Here is a 7,855-nt window from a genome sequence, read left to right on the forward strand (position 1 = left end):
CAAGATTGCAGCATCTGCAGCCTCAGTGTGCTTCTGATGGTTGGACTCAAGGTTCTCATGCCATTTAAAATGCTCTTCCTTCACTTTGAGTAGCCATGTGCCAGGGATTCCCAGAAATCAGTGGATATATCGCATTTCTGCAAGGAGTCTTTGAGCATCTCTTTGAACCTTTTTCTCTGGCCTTCAGTGATCTCTTCCCATGACAGAGCTTGGAATAGAATGTCTGTTTTGGGAGCCTGGTATTGCCCAACAGGCCCCACAGAGTATATTTAGGATCACAGTGCTGGGGATGTTAGACTGGGAGAGGGCACTGTGGGATTTTGCACAACGTTTCTAGTGTTTCTAGTGCCTTGAGATAGCTACTGTACATCACCCAAGTCTTAGAATCAAAAAGGTGGGCAAGGATCCCTACTGCCCAGTAGATCATGAGTTTTTTACCATATTTGATGTTGTGATCTTCAAACACCCTTTTCCTCAACAGACCAAAGGCTGTGGTGATGCACTGAAGGCAATGGTGAATTTCATCATCAGTGTCTTGCTTTGCTATGGTGGTTCCTGAGATATGGGGAGTGGTCTATGTTTTCCAGGACATTGCCAGGAACCATTATTTTCAGAGGGCAGTTTTGTACGGTGAGAGCAGGTTGATGGAGACCCATGTCCTATGGATGTTTAGTGAAAGGCACAACCTCCTGAATGTTTCTGTGAACGTTAGTTAAGACTCTGTATTTCATGTTAGGAGGTGTCTTGAAGCTTGGTGCAGCCATCACAAAGGCTTATGGGGAAAGGCGACAATTTAAAGCTCTCTGTCATTACTCACAGGGACTCCAGCTTGTGTATAAACCCTTGAACTTATTGTTCAGAGGGGCACGAACCAGTGTATAAACCCCTTAGACTTATTGAAGGTACACCCACAGTGTTGTTAGATAGGGAGTTCCAGAATTTAGACCCGGTCGCATTGTAGGACTGACAACATATTTCTGACTCAATAGGCCCTGCCTACACATGGTCCGTAATCGTTCCAATTCCCTGCATATTCATGTGCCTCCTGAACACCATTGTTATATCTGTAGGGAACCTGCATGTGGTGGTGTTCTCATGTGCCTGCTGCCCTTGTCTTTCTTGGTGTTGGAGGTTGCTGGTTGGGAAGGAGTAACTGCAGAGATGTTGTAGCTGGCACACACTGCAGCCATGGCACGCCAGTGGTGGAGGGACTGAATGCCTGAGGTGATGGACGGTGATAATAGCCCAACGGGCGACTTTTTCCCTGGAAGGTGTCGAGATTCTTTATGGTTGTTAGTTTAGCGCTCAATTGTAGATTTATTTTCTTTTTGTTTCGCTGCAGTCTTATTTACAATTTTAAAAACCTGGAGTCCTTCTGGAACATGCATGTGCCAAGTCTAACAGAACGCCACGTGAGGTTAAACTTTAAAACCAGTCACAATTCATCTTCCCATTTGTTGCCCAGTAATTATTCCACAGCAGATCGCCTTGAGTGTGCAGAGCAGGCTGCCGCTCGTTGCATCGCCCCACTGCCACCGGGCTGGAATCTTGGCCGGCGCGTTCGCTGTCATTGTTGCGTCGCTGGTGCGCAGGCGCAGTGGCAAGTAAACAGGCGGGGAGCGGCGGCACTGCGGCTTGTCCCAGTAACGGTCTGCAGGTGCTGGCGGCCGGAGCAGCGCCAGTCCGAGGCGGCCGCCGCGCAGCATGTGAGTGCCGCCGCCCGCGGCCCACGCTCGCAGGCCTGAGTCGGTGACGTACCGTCTGCCGAGCCTGGTATGTGACCGAGCGTGGGAGGCGGAAAAGGAAGGAGGACCGGGGGTTGCTGAGAAAGGAGAGGCGGGGGAAGGAGGGAGTGGAGGCGGGAGGTGGGGGAAGGAGGGAGTGGAGGCGGGAGGTGGGGGAAGGAGGGAGCGCGGCGGGGAGGAAAGAGGGAGTGGGGGGAAGAGGGAGGGAAAGAGGGAGTGGGGAGGAGGGGGGAAGAGGGAGGGAAAGAGGGAGTGGGGAGGAGGGGGGAAGAGGGAGGGAAGGAGGGAGCGTGGCAGGAGGAGGGGGAAGAAGGAGGGAGCGTGGCAGGAGGAGGGGAAGAGGGAGGGAAGGAGGGAGCGTGGCAGGAGGAGGGGGAAGGAGGGAAGAAAGGATCTAGGAGAAGGGGTGCATGAGGGAAAGGGTGTGGCAGGAGAGGGTTTGGGAATGTAGGATGAGGGGTGCGGTGGAGAGGGCTGGGAAGGAAGTGGGTGAGAAGTGGTGGTGGATTGGGCGGAGTGGGATGGTGGTGTGCAAGGGGCATGGTACAAAGGTGCTTGACAGGATGTGGAGGTTGTGTGAGGTGGGATGAGGATATGGGGGTTGGGAGGATATACAAGATGTTGAGGTGTTTGTGATGAGGGTCGAGGGGTTGTGCGGGGGGGTGGAGCACATTTGGTAATGGGGATGTGTGATGTGGATGGGGGACTAGATATTTGAGAGGATGGGTTTGAACAAGGATGGGGAGATTGGGGTGAGAAGGGAGTTGAGGACTGGGGTGCACGGGGCAGGGAGTGCATGAGGGGGATGTGGCGTGCATATGCAGGCGGGGATAGTGCGTAGGGAAGTGTTGGGGTGCAGGGCTGTGTGTAGTGGATGGGAGGTGATGCGGGGGTGGGAGGGGGTAAGATGAGAGGTAAATGGGAGATGTTTTGTGGGTGGGAAGGATATGGGGGAATGGGTAAGCACATGGGTGGGAAGGGAACATGGAATGAGGGCATGGGATGGATTGGATAGGGGACTGCAAGGTGACAGTATAACAGGATGGGCGGGGGAAGGAGGAGAAAGAAATTGGGATCTACACTGAAATTGTTAAAAATCGCATAAATGAAACAAGCCTTGGATCCATTTTCAGAACGCTAAAAAGAGAAAAACCTCTAGATATCTTTATTAGTCACATGTACAGCGAAACACACAGTGAAATGCATCTTTTGCGTAGAGTGTTCTGGGGGCAGCCTGCAAAAGTGTCGCCATGCTTCCGGCGCCAACGTAGCATGCCCACAACTTCCTCACCCGTACGTCTTTGGAATGTGGGAGGAAACCGGAGCACCCGGAGGAAACCCACGCAGACATGGGGAGGACGTACAAACTCCTTACAGACAGCAGCTGGAATTGAACTCAGGTCGCTGGCGCTGTAATAACGTTACGCTAACTGCTACAATATAGTGCCTGCCTGATTGTAACAACATCAATAATTCATAAAATACACCATGACTATACCTTATTGCTTTTTATAAGGCTGCTCTCTTGTCATTTTGCTGTGAGTTGTATTTTTCTTTTAAGGCAATCTTTCGTCATGTCTTTCTTGAAGGCTGTGCAGTCAAGGTTAAAGTTTATCCATGCAAACAATATAGCCTTTATTGTCACAAAACTGAGAAGTGACACTTTGAGTGACACTTTGTGTTTGAAAAGATGCATTCAGCATGCTGCCAGATAGATGTGATATGAACTCAGTTAAAAATAAATTAAAAAAAACTCTTCAGATGCTGGAGATCTGAAAAAAACAGGAAATGCTGAAAACACTCAGCAGGTTAGGCAGCATCTGTGAGAAGAGAAACAGTTTGTGTTTCAGGTCCAAGCCACTTGGTCAGAACTGGGAAAGAGGCATCTGGAGATTTATTTTTCTTTGTTTTTTTCCCCCACATGTGCTCCATTGCCTCTTCCAGATCTGAGAGTTCGGAGGCACTTCTCTCCACTTCCTGAAAAAGATGGTGCCACTTTTCAGAAGAATATAATTACAATAATTCATCATTTGGGAAATTGTTTTTGTGTTTGCCCATTCATCAAAAAGATAATTCTCATCTATTAAATTTAGTATGTCAATTCTTGTTTGGCAATTGACAAGGCTGTGTTACATGTTGGAGAAGATACCAGAGTGAAATGACAAGGCCCACCCAGCAGCTTTTCAGTGGTGATTTTATAGATCCAGGTAACTCGCTGCTGTTGAGGGAAAAACTCCTCGCCCTCAGCTGAACACTGCAAGATTATCTTTATATCTGATATGACAAAACATTTGTGCTATCCTCAAATTTTGCTTATAAAAGGAAATGAAAAGGTATTACAGCAGTTAGTAGATATTGAAAGGTACAATAAACAGAAAGATACAGAGAGACTTGGAATATATGTTCACTCATCACACAGAGAACGTGGTTAAGAGGTGATATGAAATACTTGCCATTATTGATGGAGTCAAAAGTATATAATGTGAAATGCATTTATAGTTTACAATTGGATCAGGAGGGAGATCAGATTACAGGAAGGATGTGATAGCAGTACAGAGGAAATTTACAAGGGTGTTGCCAGGTCAAGTGAATTTATGTGACTAGGTGGCTTGACTGGTTTTTATTTGGAATGGCAGAGGCTGTGAGATGATTTAATGGAGGTTTACAGTTGAGAGGCCTAGTTAGGATGAATGGAAAATATCTATTTCTCTTTGTAGAAAGGTTAATGCTAGGGTCATGATAGGAGGTAATTGTTGGAAAGATTAGAAAATTGAGGAAATTTCTCTTCACCCAGAGCAGTGAGGATCACTTGTCTGAAAGAATAGTGGAGGTAAAAACCCTCTGCCTTTAAAAAGGATGTGAATGAACACTTAATGTGCTGTTATGGACTGAAAGATGGGAAGTTGAAGGAGTGTAAATTACCTTTGTGCTATGGTGAACATGATGAGACCCTGACTCCTGTACCATAATAAATAATGGGGGCTTGTAAGAAAGCAATATTTGTGGGTTATTTTAATTACTGTACAAATTGGACAAATTAAATTGAGAATAAATTCATTGAATATACTCAATAGTTTCTTGGAACAATCTAATAGGTCCCCATTTCTAACATGTAGAACACAGCAGGGAGCAGGCTGTTTTAGATCTGGTGTTGTGCAATGAGATGGGATTGATCAATGTCCAAAACTTAAAATGATCTCTATCACTGGATAGAGATCATCCAAGGGTCTTAAAGAAGATACTACAGAGACAGTGGATGCACTGGCTGTAATCTACCAAAATCCTCTAGATTCTGGGGAGGTCCTGGAGGATTGGGAAACAGCAAATATAATGCCACCATTCAAGAAGGAGGGTGGAGACAGAAAGCAGGGAACATTAGGCCAGTTAGTCTAACATCTGCCATTAGGAAAATACTGCAATCCATACTTGGGGAGAAATAAGACATTTGGAAAATCATAAGATTAATCTAGCAGAACAAGATTTATGAAAAATAAATCGCATTTGATGAATTTTCTAGAGCTCTTTGAGGAAGTAACAAGCAGGGTGGAAAAGGGGAACTACTAGATGTAGTGTATTTGGAATTCCAGAAGGAATTTAGCAAGGTTCCATATAACAGGTTACTGCAAAAAAATAAGTGCACAGGTTTTGCTGTATGGCCAAAGGAGTGGCTAATTAACAGTAAACAAAGTCAGGACAAGTAGGTTATTTTCGGATTGTCAATCAGTAACCAGTGGGGTGACATGGATTAACTACAATATATGCAAGTGATTTGAATGAAGAGACTGAGTGTACTGCAGCCAAATTTGCTGAAGATGCATGTAGGTGGTTAGCAAATTGCGAGGACACAGCGTGTGCATTGATGTAGTTAGGTTAAGTGTGTGGACAAGAATGGCAAATGAAGTATGATATTCGAAAATGAGGTTGTCCACCTGAACAGGAACAATGAAAAAAGCAAATTATTATTTAAATAGAGTGCAAGAGAATAGTATATTCTTGTAAGACACAAAACTACAAAAGGAAAAGATGAGGCTCATAAAGTCATCAGAAATAGCAGTAGACCTGAGGATTGGGAGAATTTTTGAACTCAGCAGAGGAGGACCAAGAAGTCAATGAAGAAGGGCATAGTAGGATATTGATGTAGACTAGTGAGAAACATTTCTAAATTCTTATTAGTCTTTTTTTAAAAAAGGAAAAGATTAGTGCAATCAAATGTGGGTCTACTTTATAATTTATGGCATAGAAATTAAACAATTACTGTGTGTCTGTCTTCACGGAAGAATTTGCATAAGACCAGACAGATATTAGAGTATCAAGGGTTTAGTGAGGATAAGTAGCTAGGTATTGACCAAAAAATACTACTAGAGAAGTTGCTGAGCTTAAAAGCTGATATACCACAAGGACCTGATGGTCCTCAACCTTGAGCATAGTGGATGCTCTGGATATCATCTTCTAGTGTTCTGTAGATTCTGGAATTGTTCCTTTGGATTGGAATGTGGCAAATGCAGCCCCATTATTTTAAGAAAGCAGGAAGAAAGAAAACAGGAACTACTGACCTGTTAGCCAAATGATAACGGTAGGGGTAATGCTGGAACCATAGTGAAGAATGTAATAATAGAACACCTTGTAAAGAATAATAGGATTGAGCAGAGCCAATTTGTACTATTAAGTGAAAATCTTGTTTGACTAACTTGTTGGAGTTCTTTGAGGATCCGACTAGCAGGATAAGTTGTAGCAGTAGATTTGATTTCCATCAGGCTTTTGATGAGGTCCACAAAGGAAATTTGCTTAAGAAGGTTAGCGTTCTGGAATCATGGGTAATCTACTGATACAGATTGAGAATTTATTATTGAACAGAAAGCAAAGAATGGGAGTAAGCTGATCCTTCTTGGGTTGGCAGGTTGTAACTGGTGGGTTAATCATTTACTATTATAAGTAAACTTGGAAATATGACATGTTTTCCCCCTCGGGCACATTGTTGATTTAAAAAATAGCTGGGATCCCAAGCAATGTCATATTACCAAGTTTACTGATATTGGTTTATTATTGTCACTTGTACTGAGGTACAGTGGAAAAACTTGTCTTGCATACTGTTTCGTACAGATCAATTCATTGCACAGTGCATTGAGGTAGTACACGGTAAAAACAACAGAATACAGAGTAAAGTGTCACAGCTACAGGGAAGTGCATTGCAGGTAGAATGATTATAGTAAAAGGAATGAGTAGATCTGCAGAGAGCAGCTTGCAACAAGTCGCCACTCTCTGGCACCATCTGATAAAGGAGTAATCTAAGGAGGATTGTGAGTGCAGACGAACATGTGAAGAGATTCCAAGGGTACACGGACAACCTAATTGTGTGGGAATATAATATGGGGAAAAATATAGGATCATCCACTTTGAACGCACATAACAAAAAGTGGAGTATTTGTGGAATGTGAGAGATTGGGTAGTGTTCAAAGTGACTTGGATGTGCCTATATATAAATCACCAAAGGCCAACATGCAGGTGAAGCAAGTAATTAGGAAGAGAAATGGTATGTCAGCCTTTATTTTGAGCAGTTTTAGGTTAATGAGTAGGGAAACCGTATTGCAATTGTAAAGGGTTGTGATAAAACAATACCTGCAGTATTGTGGAAAATGACCGGTGGCCTTACTGAAGAAAGGATGTTCTTCCATTGAGAGACTGCAGTGAAGTTCAGTTCGACTAGTTCCAGAGGTGGCAGATTTGCCACATAGAGGGAGATTGAATAAACTGGGAATTATTCTTTTGAGTTTAGAAAGACGAGAGGAGATTTCATTGGAACTTAGAAAATTCTTCAAGGGTTTCACAGGCTAGACACAGGGAGGTTATTTCCCCTGGCTGAGGAGTTGAGGGCTAAGGGGCACTGTGCAAGTATGAGAGGTAGGCAAGAAAGAAGATGATGAACCTTTTAGATTCTTTACTCTGGATGACTCTGGAATCTCAGTCATGTTCATTCAAAACCAAAATTACTGGGCACTAATGAAATCAAGGTGTATGGCGTTTAGTGTTTGAAAATGGTATTTGGTTGGAAGACTATCCATGATTTTGATGAATAGTGAAGCAAATCTGAAGGGTTGTACGGCTACAACTAC

At 43.9% G+C, this 7,855-nt stretch overlaps 1 protein-coding gene across 8 annotated transcripts in view; it reads left to right on the forward strand.

Moving 5' to 3' along the window:
• Window positions 1-1,594: 1,594 nt before the first annotated feature.
• The window catches only part of LOC127575281 (nuclear receptor coactivator 7-like), an 81,971-nt gene continuing 75,710 nt past the window's right edge, over window positions 1,595-7,855 (forward strand). For 7 of the 8 annotated variants that reach the window (XM_052025035.1, XM_052025038.1, XM_052025039.1 and 4 more), the window contains exon 1: window positions 1,627-1,773. The gene's annotated coding sequence lies outside the window, so the exon portion shown is untranslated. Of the gene's footprint in view, window positions 1,774-7,855 lie in introns of all 8 variants that reach the window. The other variant, XM_052025040.1, reaches the window with a different exon arrangement.

Source organism: Pristis pectinata, chromosome 10, assembly GCF_009764475.1.
Source record: "Pristis pectinata isolate sPriPec2 chromosome 10, sPriPec2.1.pri, whole genome shotgun sequence".
Lineage (NCBI taxonomy): Eukaryota > Metazoa > Chordata > Chondrichthyes > Rhinopristiformes > Pristidae > Pristis > Pristis pectinata.